We start from the raw sequence: 15788 nt of genomic DNA on the forward strand, positions 1-15788 counted from the left end.
ACCCATAATATACATAAGTTTGAACAAGGTAACCAGACTACAAATAGTACACTATAAATAGAGCCCACCAACATAAAAACATAATAATGGCTGAAAAAAACAGTGGTTCTTACTGTGGGATGGCTAACACAGTACTTGGCGTGTTGTGAAATCCTAGGCAAACCATGTTCAGGGAGTATAGCATTGACCATGACTAATTTATCTCACAGTAAGAATCATGGGGGCTTTGTTTCCTCCATGATTTTCCTGCAGGATCATGATGGCAAATTTGTTTTAATGTAATCTGGGGGGATAAGCAGGGGTTAGGCAATGATAAAAGCATACTTTTTCCCTTTCTTCACTTCAGGAAGGTGGATGTGATCTTCCTCAAACCCTCCATGCAATATTCACCTTCATGCAAAGATCAGAACACAGAAAGTATCAGCCCCAAGAATCAGAGAATCAATGAGTCGGAAGGGACATAGACAGATCATTGAGTCCGACCCGCTGCCATGGGCAGGAAGGAGCACTGGGGGTGGCAGGGGCCATAAGACCCCAGCCAGGTGCCTATCCAGTCTCCTCTTGAAAATTCAGGCAAGGTGAGAACACCACCTCTCTGGGAAGCCTATTCCAGGCTCTGGCCACCCTTACCGTGAAGTAGTTCTTTCTAATATCTAACCTAAACCTATCCTCCCTCAGCTTGTGGTCACTGTTCCTGGTGACTCCAAGGGGGGCCCTGGTGAACAGGCTTGCCCCGAGTCCCTGCTGGTGGTCCCTGATAAAGTTGTAGGCAGCCACAAGATCTGCCCTCAGTCTCCTCTTGTGGAGATTGAAGAGATTCAGGTCCCTCAGCCTCTCCTCATAGGGCTGGCCATGGAGGACCTCAACCATATGAGTGGCCTCCTCTGGACCCTCTCCAGGTTCTCCACGTCCCTCTTGAAGTGTGGCGCGCAGAACTGGATGCAGTACTCCAGCTGCGGCCTGACCAGTGCCGCATAAAGCGGGAGCAAGACCTCTCTGGACCTGTTAGTGATGCCCCTGTTGATGTATGACAGGGTGCGGTTGGCTCTGCCTATTGCTTCATTGCATTGGCAACTCATTCATTCTGGAGTCAATCCTGACTCCAAGATCTCTCTCTGCCTCTGTGCTGCCAAGAGGGTCAGCCCCTAACCCATAACCATAATGCTGGTTCCCACTCCTCAGGTGCAGCACTCTGCACTTGTCCTTGTTGAACCACATCCTGTTCAGATCCGCCCACTTCTCCAACCTATCCAGGTCTGCCTGGATGCGGTCCCTGCCTGCCGGTGTATTCACTTTGCCCCACAGCTTGGCGTCATCAGCGAACTTGAACAGGGTGCTCTCCACACCCTCGTCCAGGTCCCTAATGAAGATGTCGAACAGCACCAGCCCAAGGACCGAGCTCCGGGGGACAAGAGTGATTTTTTAGAAAGTTACTAGCAGGTGAAAACATGGTGTAATAACGAAAAAGGCTTTGTAACATTCTCTGTAGCAGCTACTAGCTAAATCATGTTCTGTAATTTTGTAGGGCTCTGTATTACTCTGGCCACTCTTGTTCCCACAAGCCATTTCAGCATCAAAAGATTAGTGCAGAATAGTACACAGCCTTTTCTGAGTCCAATTTCTTAAATAAGGTTTAAGGGCACTTTGCACCACCAAGGGGGAAAATGGCTATATTAGGACTGAGGATCATCCACCATTTAGACCTATTTATTGCACATGACAGAGATAATTATCCTTATTCTTTACAGCCTATGGCCTTAGTTCCAAGGCCCTGCTTTAGATTAGTAGAATTGCAGGACCTGGCCCCCACGTGGACAGCAAAATTCCAAGGCTGGGCTTGTGATGTGAAAATCCAGTGCAGTCACTCACTACATTGTGATTGTTACCCACAGAGGAGCAGAACTAAGGCAGCAAACACGGCACAGTGAGAAAGAGAATCTATGGAACTCAGACAAAGAGGGGGAGGGAGAGGCTCTCTAGTTCACACCACTAGTCAGTGACGTCAGGATTTATAACTGTATTAAATGGCATGACAGTCAGCCATGATAAATCAGTTCCCCCTTCTTCCCAAATCACAGACAATAAAAGCTTTGGCAGTGAAAGTCATTCATCATCATAAAGACTTGAGACGTTCTAGTCATCAATTTCACTCACATCCTTAATACACTAGAGAGAAGTGTTAGAGTTTTAGGAAGGAAGAAAGGAAGGAAGGAAGGAGAATAAATTACAAATGGCAAAAGAAAGACTCCCTCCAGGAAGTGAGTTTGGAGGGGGCATTATAGACTTTGCTGCAAGCCTTTGACACCACTGAAAAATGCCGCCATGCTGTTTCTCCAGAGCCTTGTTGTATACGACAGAATGTACACAAGGGGAGTACGCTGAACTAGAGGTGAGGGGTTAATGCCTGAGAAATGGACTGTGATCCAGAATACAAATCCAGGCAAGGGCAGAGCACCCTCTTTGAATCCTCTACTGATGCCCTATCCTTTGGGTCTGTGCAAACAAAAGCAAGAGCAAGCTCCATCTGCAAAAGCAAAAGCTCCATCTTCCCACCATCCCCAGAGCTGGGGTGAGGAATAGGCAGGGAGGGGTGTGGCTGGAGCCAAACCTTGGCTCCATTTGTGCTCACTGCACTGCTCAGCCAGTGCAGAAGGTGGTGGAATTTGCTGATGGGCTTGTTCAACGAATTATTGCTCCTTTCCCCCTTAAGAAGAACAGGCTTTGAAGAGAAGAAAGGAACAGCAGCAGAACAGTGACTTGGAGGCACTGCTTTGTGTCACACTTCCAAATCCAAGGGCTGCACCTGCTCATGGCTGCGCCTACATGTAACAATACAGTCCTCTGAGCTAAGAAGACCTGGAGGTTCTTGCCATGCCAGATGCAAAACCTGGCTGAAGAAGAGGAAGATGAGAGTGGCAGGGTTGGAATGTACCCCATTAAAGGAGTAATTTTATTGAAAATACGGCAGTCTCATGAGTGAGAGGCATAAAGGAGACAACAACTAGAAATATCCTGTATAAATTAATCTGCCACAAAACAGCTAAGGGGTAACCAGCCACTAGAAAGCACAAGGTGGTGGCATTCTGATCCAATGTGTCTGCCAAGACCAAGTGTCCTACTTGAAAAGCAAAGGGAAATGCACCAGAGGGTCATCAGGGAGTCATAGACTAGATAATGATGTCAAGCAAAGACCTCTTGTAGACATCTTCCTGGGAAAAAGAAGCATAACTGAATATGCATCACAGAATAATTTGCCTAACTGATCACCAAAGACAGGTCTGGAGCTGATGCTCTTTCTAATTTTGGCGGTTCAAGAGACTACACAATGCTACATGTAATAAGGTCTCCTCACCATATGACATGTCATGAGGCAAGCAAGATTACTGGGCAAACTGATATCTAGCTTTCCTGGAAAGAGGCTGCATGGTGCATATCCAGGAGCAAGAAGCAAAAGGCCATGAGAAATAGCTAATCTTTCATCTGGGTTTTGTAAGTCTGTAGAATCTTAGCAGAGTGCAGCAAGGTACTACTGTGAAGGGATCTCCTCAGGGCACTCATAGATTACGTGCAGAACCATCCCTCTGCTCCCTGTGCCCATCACACACCCATGGTATCAGATGCTTTTTAGGAAAAATGTTGCATTAAAAGAATGTTCTTGCAAAAGCAATACTGGTATTACAGTACTGGCAAAACTATTAATAGGTCTAAAACAGAGATAGGTAAGCAGCCATGGTAGTCTGAAATCGGGCAGGAGGCAGGTTAGATTTGCACCTTATAGACTAACTAAAACAGAGATGTATAGCATGAGATTTCATGAGCTCACTGCATCTGATGAAACTTTTACAAAATTAAGGTGAAAAAGTTCCTGGTAAAACTGAACTTTGCAGTACAACCTATGCTATGGTACAGCTCCTGTGGAAGCATAATAAGTAGGGGTGTGCGAAACAGGCCAAATTTGATTCGGATTCTGCCTGAATCGGGGACAGTGATTCCAGTTGTTGATTCGGATTGCTGTCCCTGATTTGATATGGCCAAATCCAAATCGGAAGAGTCGATGCTGATTAGGAGAATCAGTGATTCGGCCATAAACACAGCTTTAAATGTTTTTTCTACATACCTTGAGGTACTGGGCACAGCTCGTGAATGCTGCGACGGTGGGGCAAAAGGTGCATCCCAAAGAAGCATGGGCCCCCCCCCATGTTCTCAGTGGCTAATCCAGAAGTGGACTGGAAGTACTTCCGGTCTACTTCCAGGTCTGCCAGGGTATGAACAGGGTACCTCCCTGCATGCCCCCCGGCTGGGCAGTCAGCCACAGGGGGACCCCGAGTGCCCCCCCACACCCAGGAGGCACTAGTCGCTGAGCTGTTAGGGTCGGGGGGGCAGCAGACCCAGAAGTGGACCGGAAATGCTTTTGGTCCACTTCTGGGTCTGCTGCTGATCACACTGAGGACCCCCCCACCGTGCTTCTGTGGTACATTCCATCTGCCCCAGCATTGCAGCATTTATGAGCCCCCTGGTACCTCAAGGTATGTAGAAAAAACATTTAAAGCTGTGTCTATGTCAGAATCGCCGAATTTTTCCGAATCTCTCCAAATTGATTCGGAAAGTTCCAGTTCAATACAGAGAGATTAAAGGGCCTCCTGATTCAATCTGGATTCAGAGATTCGGCCACCAAATCGGGTTTATCACTGCGAAATCAAGTCAGGGACTGACGTTTCTCACAGCCCTAATAATAAGGTTTGGTTTTATCTTAATGGAATTTACACCAATAATTTTTTTAAAGGTTACTAGGAGAAAGGTTCAACAGATTATAGCTAGACAAAAAGTAAAACAAAAATGTACACTGACATGTCTTTTTTGTTTATTTGTTTTTGGTTAACAATGTAAATTTTGGAAGGTATAAACTATTCCTGTAGCTGCTTAAAAGTGGAAAAGATTGTAGAAATTTCACTCATGGTTCAATGACGTTGAAGTGATAGGCCAGGGCTTAGACAAGCTTCATCAGGTATAAGTATATCCCAACCATATTGTTGGTGAAATAAAACACATCACCCACAGAATCCTTAGAAATGTCACTATCTTTTTGATTATTTTTAACTGAAATTCAAAATTTAAGAATTTTCAACCAGCTTTGCCAATTAATGGTATATATTGAGAATTTATGCTGTCATGTAACTTTAAGGAAAGATATTTCAGGTAAATTATTATCAAAATAAAATTAGTAATTTCATCCTGTTCCACAGAGATATTCATGCCTGCCCTTCCAAACTGATTGCAACATTAAGCACAGTTTTGTGAGATATATTCCCAGAAGGGCCAGATCTCAGTGATACATGTTTTGTTACTCCCTAACTAGACTATGGCAAAGAAATATATAGCAAAAGCTGTGTTATCCAGCATCCAGGGGGAATGTGGAGTGCCAGTTAATCAAAACTGCCAGTTATCTGAGAGGCATCTGTCCAGGCCACCGCCTGTTCAGGCTGCTGTCCCTCTCACCGTGTCCAGTGCATCAGTGTACTGGGGGACAGGGAGTGGGGCCAGAACAGAAATGAGTAGCAAGGAGGGAATTTTAATTAAAAGTTTACTGGTCACATATCAATGTGTGCCGGGATATGGGGAGGGGGGCTCCGTGCAGGCTTCTTTGCCCCGGGCCGTGGGACTAGGCAAAACTGGAAGTGTCATGGTGGGACTTGCGATTTCGCTTTTGCCACATGAATCAGCATGCTGGTTAATAGAGCATGCCGATTAGTAAAGTGCCGGATAGCACAGCTTTTAATGTATCTGGCTGGGAAACTGTCAACCCTCAGGGATTTTCAGCCACATTTAGTTGTACTGCACTTAATTCAAAACAAAATACTGCACCTCCTTGGTAATTCTGGTTATGGCCAGCATGACAAAGCAGTTTCCAATTGCAACACTAGGTTCCCATGAAAGCTACAGTGAACCAACCACATGGCCCAGCACACAAGGGCAGCAGTGACTTCTAGTTGCTGCCACGTCACTGACAAAATCATGATCATGCAGCTGTCAGTGGCAGACATTATTGTTTTACCCCTTCCTCCCAAGTTGGCACTTGGGGCAGTTGCCCTGGTCGTCCCAACCTAATTATGCTACTGCATGGAAGGGCTGGCAAATACCAGCCCTTATGTTAAACTCGCAATGATCTGGCCTTTCATGTTCCTTCCTAGCTGCAACTCCAGTTGTGCTTTAGCCTTCCTGATTTTATCCCTGCATGCCCAAAAAAATACTTCTATCCTCCTCCCTAATTGTTTGTTCAAATTTCTGTTTCTTATAAGTTTCCTTTTTTTGTTTTAGCTCACTGAAGAGTTCCCTGCTAAGCCACGCCGGTCTTCTGCCATACTTGCTAGTCTTTCTGCACATCAGGATGGCTCATTCCTGGACCCTCACTAAGGTTTCTTTAAAGTACAGTAAGCTCTCCTGATCTACTTTCCTGTTCAGATGTGTTGTAATCATTTTGCACTTGTTATGTGTTATAACCTTTTGTAATAGGTGGCCATGTTCGCATACGTCAGCTAGAGGTCTGCTAAGTGAATAAGAGACTCTAGGGCGGCAGTATAAGAGAAACATGCGGTTGGGATTTTCCACACAGGGTTTCTCAAGGGGAAGTCCAGGGTCTGTCAGTAATGTGACAGTCACCGCTCCGAGCCAATGAAGAAGTGCCACATGTGATCGGACCGCCCTGCATCACTGAGGGTATAAAAGACATTGCGCTGCGAACTTTGGGGTCTTTGCACGCCCGACGGAACGTACCCTACAGATCGAATCGAACTCGGAGCGACCTTCGGCCCGGCCAGCCGGAGGGGAGGACGCCAGACCTGCCTGATCCCGGCGACCTATCCCGGAAACACCTCGCCAGTACACTACAGCAGTCTCACGTGTTGCTAGGGCGCGTGAGACGTGGTGAGTGTGTGCTCACTGGTGCACGCAGCACAATTGATTCTGTTTTGTTTAACCTTTATCAATAAAGTTAAGCCTGACCAATAAAGCAAAGCGTGATCTGCCGTAAGCCCGACTATCGAAAGATCCTGTAACAAGATGGGCTTCCCAGGGGATCCTGCCCATCAGTTCCCTGAGTGAATCAAAGTCTGCTTTTCTGAATCCTAGGGTCCTTACTTTGCTGCTCTCCTTCCTTTCCTCAGGATCCTGAGCTCAATCATTTTGTAGTCACTGCTGCCCAAGTTGTCATCCACTACTATATTCCCCACCAGTCGAAGGCAGCCCAGTGGAGGGCAACAAAAATAGAGGGCTGGGGCACATTACTTATGAGGAGAGGAGGTCAAGAAAGGCACAGCCCCTAGCTGGCCTTTCCAACACTTGCACCAGGAAGTTGTCCATGACACTCTCCAAAAACTTCCTGAATTGCTTGCACACTGCTGTATTGGCCTCCCAGCAAGTGTCAGGGTGATTGAAGTTCCCCATGAGAACCAGGGCCTGTGATCATATGCGACCCCTAGAGGGGGGAGAGGGGGCACATGCTCCCCACCCCAAGATTGCCCGCCACTGAAGCCACCACCAGCTGTTGAAAAGAGTCGCCACTTTCCACCTGCCCACCCCCCTCACTGCCAACACTGCTGCCAGTACCTGCAGGTGGTCCCTGCTCACTGCTTGCCGCTCACCACCCCCACCCCACTGCCAACACTGCCACTAGCACCTGCGGATGGTGCCTCCTCCCCCCCCACCCCGGTCTCAGAGACACCAGTCATTCATATCTATAATTGAGAAACTTCTACCAGCTGTTTAAGGAAAGCCTCATCCACCTCATCCTCCTGATCTGGTGGTCTATAGCGAACACCCACCACTACATCACCCTTGTTGCTCTCCCCTCTGACCTTAACCCCGGGACTTTCAACAGGCCTATTTCCAGTTTAATTCTGGATCTCTGAGCAATCATACAGCGATTTTACATAAAGCACAACTCCTCCTACTCTTGTCCCCTGCCTGTTCTTCCTGAAAAGTTTATACCCATCCACGACAATATCCCAGTCACGTGAGCTATCCCACCAAGTCTCTATTATTCCAATCACATTGTCCTTGCATGACTCTGTGAGGACTTCCAAATCTTCTGCTTCTTTCCTGGGCATCATGCATTTGTATACAGATGGCTGAAGTAAGAAAGCCCTACTTTCTCAAAAAGAATACTTCCCTGGTTCCCTCCTCCTGCTTGTGCTTCCTCCAGGTCACCCACTTCCCCACTTATCTTGTCCTTCACCTGCACAGCTGTGACTTGTCACTAGAAGTTTGGTTAACAGGGGCAGGACTAGGAGCTAATGGCAGGACTGACTCACTGCTCCTGGTGTGCAGAGTGAGTGCTGCAGCTCTGGAGCACAAGGCAGCCATGGTGCCTTCTGCCGCCACTTGGACTGGCTCTGCTCCCAACTGGCAGAGTGGGCCAGTCTGAGCGGCAGTAGCAGGGCAATGCCTCCTGCCACTACTCAGACTGACTCTGCTCCCACCAAGCACAGCAAGCTGGTCCGAGCAGCATCAGAGAGAGGGAAGGGGAATGGGTTCTGCCGCCCAGAGCCATCCCTTGGGGGGAGTGAATCGGGGTGACCACCACAGGCCCCACATTTTGGGAGGCCCCACAGACAGTGCTGTACAGGCCCCGCTGAGGGTGCCACCACTCTGTATGGCTGCCGCATGCTTCCAGCTTCAGGCTCGGGCTGTACACTACCCTCCCCACCCCACACACAGGCCCCAGACAGACTGATATGCCTCAGGCCCCACACACGCCTAGGGACAGCTCCACTCCCACCACTTGCTTGAACCAACTTACTTTGTCCAGCCAAAGCAGGGCCAGTTCAACCAGTTGTGGGAGGCACCACAGCTGCTTGGAGCTTTGGAGATGCAGCTCTCGCTCTGCCTAATTTGGCCACAGGGTGGGGTGCCATGCCCAGCAGTCTGGTGTCCCCACTCACCATGATTCAGGAGGGGCAACTGCATCCTCGGATGCTAGAGGACTTCAACTTGAGTGCAACAGCTGCAAAGAGTGGCCACATGTCAATGGAACAGGAGCAAAATTAGGTGGATTAGAGATAATCTTGCCCTAAAGTAGCATAAATTTAAACCAAATAATAAGTGCTTTAAGTCACTTAAAAGGTATTAATGCACAACCAAACCAGGGGTTAAGAGCTCCAAAAGCCACCTAAAATTATCGTGTGACAAAGCCCTAAGGGACTTGGAGGGATGTGGGCAGTGGGATTCCGCAGGGCTCGGTCCTCAGGCCCACACTGTTCAACATCTTCATCAGTGAATTGGACAAGGGGGTAAAAAGCACCCTGTTCAGATTTGCACCGGGTGGACTCTATATGGTATGTTCGTTACTGGTGCTTCTGCCTCTGCTTTAGCCATTCAGCAGTTACAGACTTTAGAATTGTTAGCAAGACTTGCCAACAGTACGGCAGATGCTTTAGAAGTGTTTATTCGCCAGTTGCAGGACACCTCTAAAATGGCGTTTCAAAACCGTCTTATACTGGATTTTATGCTAGCTAAAGATGTGGGGGGATGTGGGCACGTTAGAAGGGAGGAATAGGCTGCAATCAGGCCTAGACAATTTACAGGGGTGGGTAGATGAGAATAGGATGGGATTCAACACCAACAAGTGCAAAGTGATGCACCTGGGGAGGAAGAACCAGCGCCATACCTACAGGCTGGGGAACTCCCTTCTTGCAGTACAGAGGCAGAAAAGGATCTTGACTCCAAGATGAACATGGGCCGGCAGTGTGGGGATGCAGTCAGGAAGGCCAACTGCACCTTGTCATGCATCCACAGATCCATCTCAAGCAGGTCCAGGGAAATGATCCTCCCCCTCTATGCGGCACTGGTCAGGCCGCAGCTGGAGTACTGCATCCAGTTCTGGGCGCCGCGCTTCAAGAGGGATGTGGACAAAATGGAGAGGGTCCAGAGGAGGGTCACTCACAGGATCAGGGGGCAGCAGGGCAGGACCTCTGAGGAGAGGCTACAGCACCTGAACCTGTTCAGCCTCCACAAAAGAAGGCTGAGGGGGGATCTAGTGGCCTGTTACAAACTAGTCAGAGGGGACCAGCAGGCATTGGGGGAGTCCCTGTTCCCCCGAGCACTGCCAGGAGTGACCAGGAATAACGGTCACAAGCTGGCAGAGGGTAGATTTAGGCTAGATATCAGGACGCGCTGCTTCACAGTCAGGGTGGCTAGGGTCTGGAACCAACTTCCAAGAGAAGTGGTGCTGGCTCCTACCCTGGGGGTCTTTAAGAGGAGGTTAGATGAACACCTTGCTGGGGTCGTTTGAGCCCAGTACTTTTTCCTGCCATGGCAGGCAGTCGGACTAGATGATCTGCTCAGGTCCCTTCCGACCCTAGAAACTATGAAACTAAGTCTTTTTCTTGAATTAGTCAGTTTAGACACTAGCAACACATATGAGTAGTTCAAATTGTTTCTTCTGATCTAAATAAGTGTGGATTGACTATATTTAATTTTATCTGCAGCTCTCTTGCCCTCTCCTTCTACAACTGCTAGGACTTTCTGGAACACTTCAGAGTCTTTTCTCATCTTGATTAAATTATTTTGTGCTATTCAGACATTTTTCTGCCTCACCATTTATCCCCTTTTCCACACCACTAGGTGCATGATTGATGCTCAGTGCACTCAGTAATTAACTAAATCTGGTCAGGAATTTCCCAATCATTTTTTTTCTGTTATAAAATGCTGTTTAGTTGAAATCAAACTTTTCATAGGAAATAGTTGATTTCAACAAATTTTTTACAGGATTTTTTTTTATTTTGAACTTGAGTCATTTTGTTTCAACATTATTATAAGAAAAAATAGTGGTATTCAACTTTAAAATGACTTTTCATTTTGAAATTTAAGCTAATTCTAATGACTTTCATTTAGAAGTGGTCAAAATCAAAATGAAACTTTTCAAAACTATCTATATGAAACATTTGGATTTACCTATACCAGCAGTTCTGGGGTTATGATCACAAGTGGAGGGTGTGGAGGATAGCACTTACAAGTGGGTTCAGGAATCCAGGAGCTCAGAACAAGGCATGGGAGGTTACAAGCCAATATATGGGGTCACTTGCCTGACAACCTGGCTTATTTTTTTCATTTTCAGCATGTGAAAATTTTGTAAACTTCAAATTTTTCGATATTTTGAACAATTTCCATGAGATGGAAATATTCCTTCCTGGTTAGCTGTACTGTTAAACTCTTTTGTTGAAAAGGATGTCAGTAGTGAAAGTATAGCCCAGGCTAACAGAGCACCAGTCAGGGCTTGAGTGATACAGAACAGTTCACTGCTGCTGGTGTCCTGGGTGACCTAAGGCAAGTCATTTTGGGTCCATTTTTAGACATTGAGTCATGTTAAGATTCAGGTTTCCAGAAATGCCTAGATCATTAATCCTAACTAAAGCCAATGGGAGCTGGGCATTTAAGCACCTAAGCACCTTTGAAATTCTGACCCCATATTCTTGCTATGCTTCAGATCCCCATCAGCATAAAGAAGCCATTCCCTTGGAACCAGAGGTGTTGGAAGAAAAAATACATCAGCTATTCTGGGGTTCTCCAATGTTATGATACTTGCAATCATAAAAGTATCTTAGAGAATAAAATAATTTACTCTTTGTTTCTTAAGAGATGGCTGTACTTTAACTCTCATCTTCCTTATTCCTTATTTCCATTTGGAATAAGAGACTTTGCTGAGGGCCTCTAAAAGTCCAAGTAAATTCTATTTTCTAATGCTCCTTCACCTGGTACTTTAGAACTCTCTCAGACAAAATAGATTGGAGCACCAGAAATTTCTGCTTGAAAGCAGGAGGTGCTTGCCCTTACTTCATTATCATGTTCATCTTAGCTGTTTTCTAATTCCATCTGTCTCATTATAAGTTCACTTGGTACCCTAGGAAGAATCAGCATCCTGATTCTAGGATCAGTCATCACCCTTTTAAAGAGAGGTGCAACTTTTGATACTTTCCAATTCATAGCTGATTTTAATGAGAAATGGTACCATTTTGCTAGCAGTTCAGCTGCTTCTCGCTTAAATCTTTTCAAAATTCAGCTGGTCTTGGGAGCTTTCTACAACCTCATGATAAATTTGTCTCATCACCTCTTTTAAAAGAATACTCTCTTAGAATGCCCATCTTTGTTAAGATGAAGCAATAGATTTCACTGATACTTCCCTGACATTGCAGAGAAGACTGCCATAAAAATGTTGTTTAGTTTCTCTGAAACATCTTTACCTAGGTCCATTTGTGTCCCATCTCCACCCCCCAACCCGTTCCCCAGTATTAGGCCAGCGTACCAACTCTTTCTTCCTGTTTCTATTATACTTAAGACCTTATCATTGTTTGTGTTGTGGTCCTTAACTATTTGATCACCACATTCTCTTTTAAACCTAATAATCATTTTGCCCATCATGCTTTGTGGTACTTTCTACGAGCTTTGTTTATACTTCTCTGAATGAAACCTAGCTCATTTCAGCATTTACCATCAACACATCTTCAAGTGTTTTACAAAGGAGGTCACCATCATTAGTCACATTTCACAGAAGAAGACGCTGAGGCAGAAAAAAAAGGAGTGATTTGCCCCTTGACTCCCAGCAGGACACTGGCAGGGCCAGGGGTAGAACCCAGATCTTACCTCCAGGGTTCAAATCCAACCATTTACCCATATTTAATTTGTCATGTGTTTCTTGTTTACTGGCATTAATACTTCATGTGAGTCTAAGATAAGATCTTTAGGAAGACTTTATGCCAATTCTAAATTTTGTTTTCCGTTTTGTACCTTTTTTCTTGGTTCCTTAACTAGATGCCTCCCATAAAAAAAAGAATCCCCTTTCTAACTGACAGTTTAATAATGTTGCTGTGTAATACAACCCCATGAGAATGGCACACTTCAATATAATAGGGTAACTTTTGTTCAGTAGTTCAGCCACTATTACTTGGAGCAATTCCTATTTCACTCTCACTTAGAGTAGCCTCCTTCTTGGTATACTCCAAAAACAGCCACTCCAGGAGTTCAGCATTTGGGGTGGCAAGGCATTGCATCTTCATTTGATCAAATGTCACATTGGGATACTGTGATAGTTGTCACTAAAAACTACTCACTACTACTGTGGTAGCAGATTTTGGTGATTTCTGATTACTACCCCTGTTTCAATTAACATGATTAAAAGCCCATTCTGATTCAGAGTTTGTATACACACAGATTCTAATGCATCCTTCTGTCCACTTAGACATTACAGTTCAGCTGAATCTATGGAAACTTCTGGGTCTACTGTTACTCTTGCATCTCAGCAGAACAATTCAGATAATGTCTGTATGAATGGAAGCATCTCTGTCTGTCATTTCTGTTTCCTGTCTGAAGTACAAAACAGGCTTATACTGTTTTTCAGACATCACAATATAGCACTTTTGAGGGCTTTGGATTACTCTATGCTCATTTAACAGCAGTGCAATCTAGCCTCAGCACTGTAAATGAGTCGGGACACATGGGGGTCAGGAGTGTTGATTTCTATTGTAGGCTGTACCAATGATTGTGTAAGTGACTTTGAATAAACCACTTAGGCCCACTAATTTGGGATCCTATGACCCCAGCTGACTTCCTGCCCTTTGGGCAGGGGGCTGGACTCGATGATGTTCCGAGGTCCCTTCCAGCCCTGATGTCTATGAAATCTATGAAATTCTGGGCACCCAAACTAAGCAACTTTGGGTGGAATCCTAGACATGTAAAGTCAATAGAAGCATTTATCTGGACTTTAGTAGGACCTGGATTTCATTACTCATGCCTGATTTTCAGAGATCCTCCAAGTTGAAATGAGTAGAAGAAGAGAGTACATCACCCCTTTGCAAATAAATGCCTTAACTTCCTCAAGATGGCAACCCAGTATCTAAAGGAGCCAAAATGAATGGATGCTTCTGAATATTTTGGCTTTGATCTCTTTTCTGTGCCTGTGTCTTCAACTTTAAAATGGGTCAATTTTACTGCTAATCTATATTACAGAGGTAATCTAATGATAAGTGAATTAAAGTTTGCAAGATCCTTAAGTAAACAGTACTATATTCATACAAACTACTGATATAGATAATTTATACTGAAACATTTTCACCACTGTCTTATTCTATTGTTGAATGAACAGCAAACCACCAGATGAATCAGGTTGCAGGTCCTGGAAAGAACAAAAAACGATTCTTCAGTACAGTCTCATCTAGTGTGCAGATGAATTTGATTATCCTGCCTGCCCAGGCACAGAAGAATTCATAAAAATGGGGGAAAAAATCAACAATGTTTCAATTAAACTCTGTCCTGTCATTAAAAATGACACTTTTGTTTTTGAGATTGGCTGCCTTTCTGAGGGAGTTTATGTGGCCTTTTTTCAAGTCTTTAACATGACAGGTCCTATTGGGAGTGACGAATAGATTATTGGAAAATGCATCTGCACTTTTATCTATTAAGTGTAAGGGAGAGAGCTGTAAATCTGGTGCTATGTTGCTCTTGGAACTAGCATCCACTAACACCAATTTGCACTTCAAAGCCATATCACAGAAATTAAATTATAATGTGGCGATAAACTTTAAGCACAGAGAAAACAGGTGGCATGAACAAAATGTAAAATCATTATAAGATCTTAGAGATGTGCAAAAACAGAAAAATCCAATGTTTCCACTGAAATGGCAATTCCCAACAGGAAGCTTCCTGTTGGGAATTGTCATTTCAGTGGAAACATTGGATATTTTTGCCCTTCCCTCCCCACCCCCACCCCCACCACCCCCACCCCCACTGCAAAAAAGTACATTAATTTTATCAAATTTTTGTTTTAAAAATATTGGAAAACAAATTCTGAAAATGTCAAAATCTAAATTGAAAAATATTTCTTTTTCATTTCCAAACCACCTCGTTTCACAATATATTTTATTTTACATAAAAAGATTTTTAAAAAATAAAGAGTTCACTCATTTGTTACACAACAAAAAGAAATTTGAATTTTGCTTCAGAAAAAAAAAATCAGTATTTTAGCTTTTAATTCCAATTTAGAATGTCAGTGTTCTTTAAAATCTCAACTTTTTTGCAATATGAAAAATAAGGTTTAAGTATTATTCATCAGGATTCATTAGTGTCCTACCATGCTAAGCTGTACAAACACGTAGCAAGCAGCAATTCTCTATGCTACAGATCTTGTACTCCAAGTACACAAGGCAGACAAAAGGAATGTTATTAGTTTGATTGTGAAGATGAGGAATTGAGGCACAGAGAAAGTAAAGGAATCATGCACCAGAAGTCCTCAGCAGAACAAAGGCGAGAGCCCTTAATCCATCAAGACTAACTTTCCATAAACCTCTCTCACATAACCATCTTTGCACTCTTCCTGCTTTTTAAAATGCAAGCTACCAAAAATTCTCTTCAAGGGCCAAATCCTGTTCCCAAATGAAATCAGTAACAATAGTCTCATTATCCTTAATGAGACAAGGATTTGGCCCTAAATTAATAGCTCTGAAAAAAACACTGACCTATGCTATCGACCAGATAAAAATATTTTCAAAAGCTCTTTTAATACAAACAGAAAAGAAGCTTCTTTCTTTTCCCCAATGATTACATATTCCAAGCTTCACAATACTTTCCCTCGCTCTGTTGATATTTATGAAAGTTCAGTACATGATAAAAGAAGTTATTACTGTAGTGTTAGGCCCACTAACTTCATTGGAAATTTTCAGTGTGAAAGGATGCCTGGAATTTTTATTAGGCATTGCCCTAAAACAGGGGCAGGCAATAATTTCGGGCGGAGGGCTGCTTACTGA

The sequence above is a fragment of the Crocodylus siamensis genome, chromosome 3 (genome assembly GCF_052110815.1).
Source record: "Crocodylus siamensis isolate JL-2025a chromosome 3, ASM5211081v1, whole genome shotgun sequence".
In the NCBI taxonomy this organism is placed as follows: domain Eukaryota; kingdom Metazoa; phylum Chordata; order Crocodylia; family Crocodylidae; genus Crocodylus; species Crocodylus siamensis.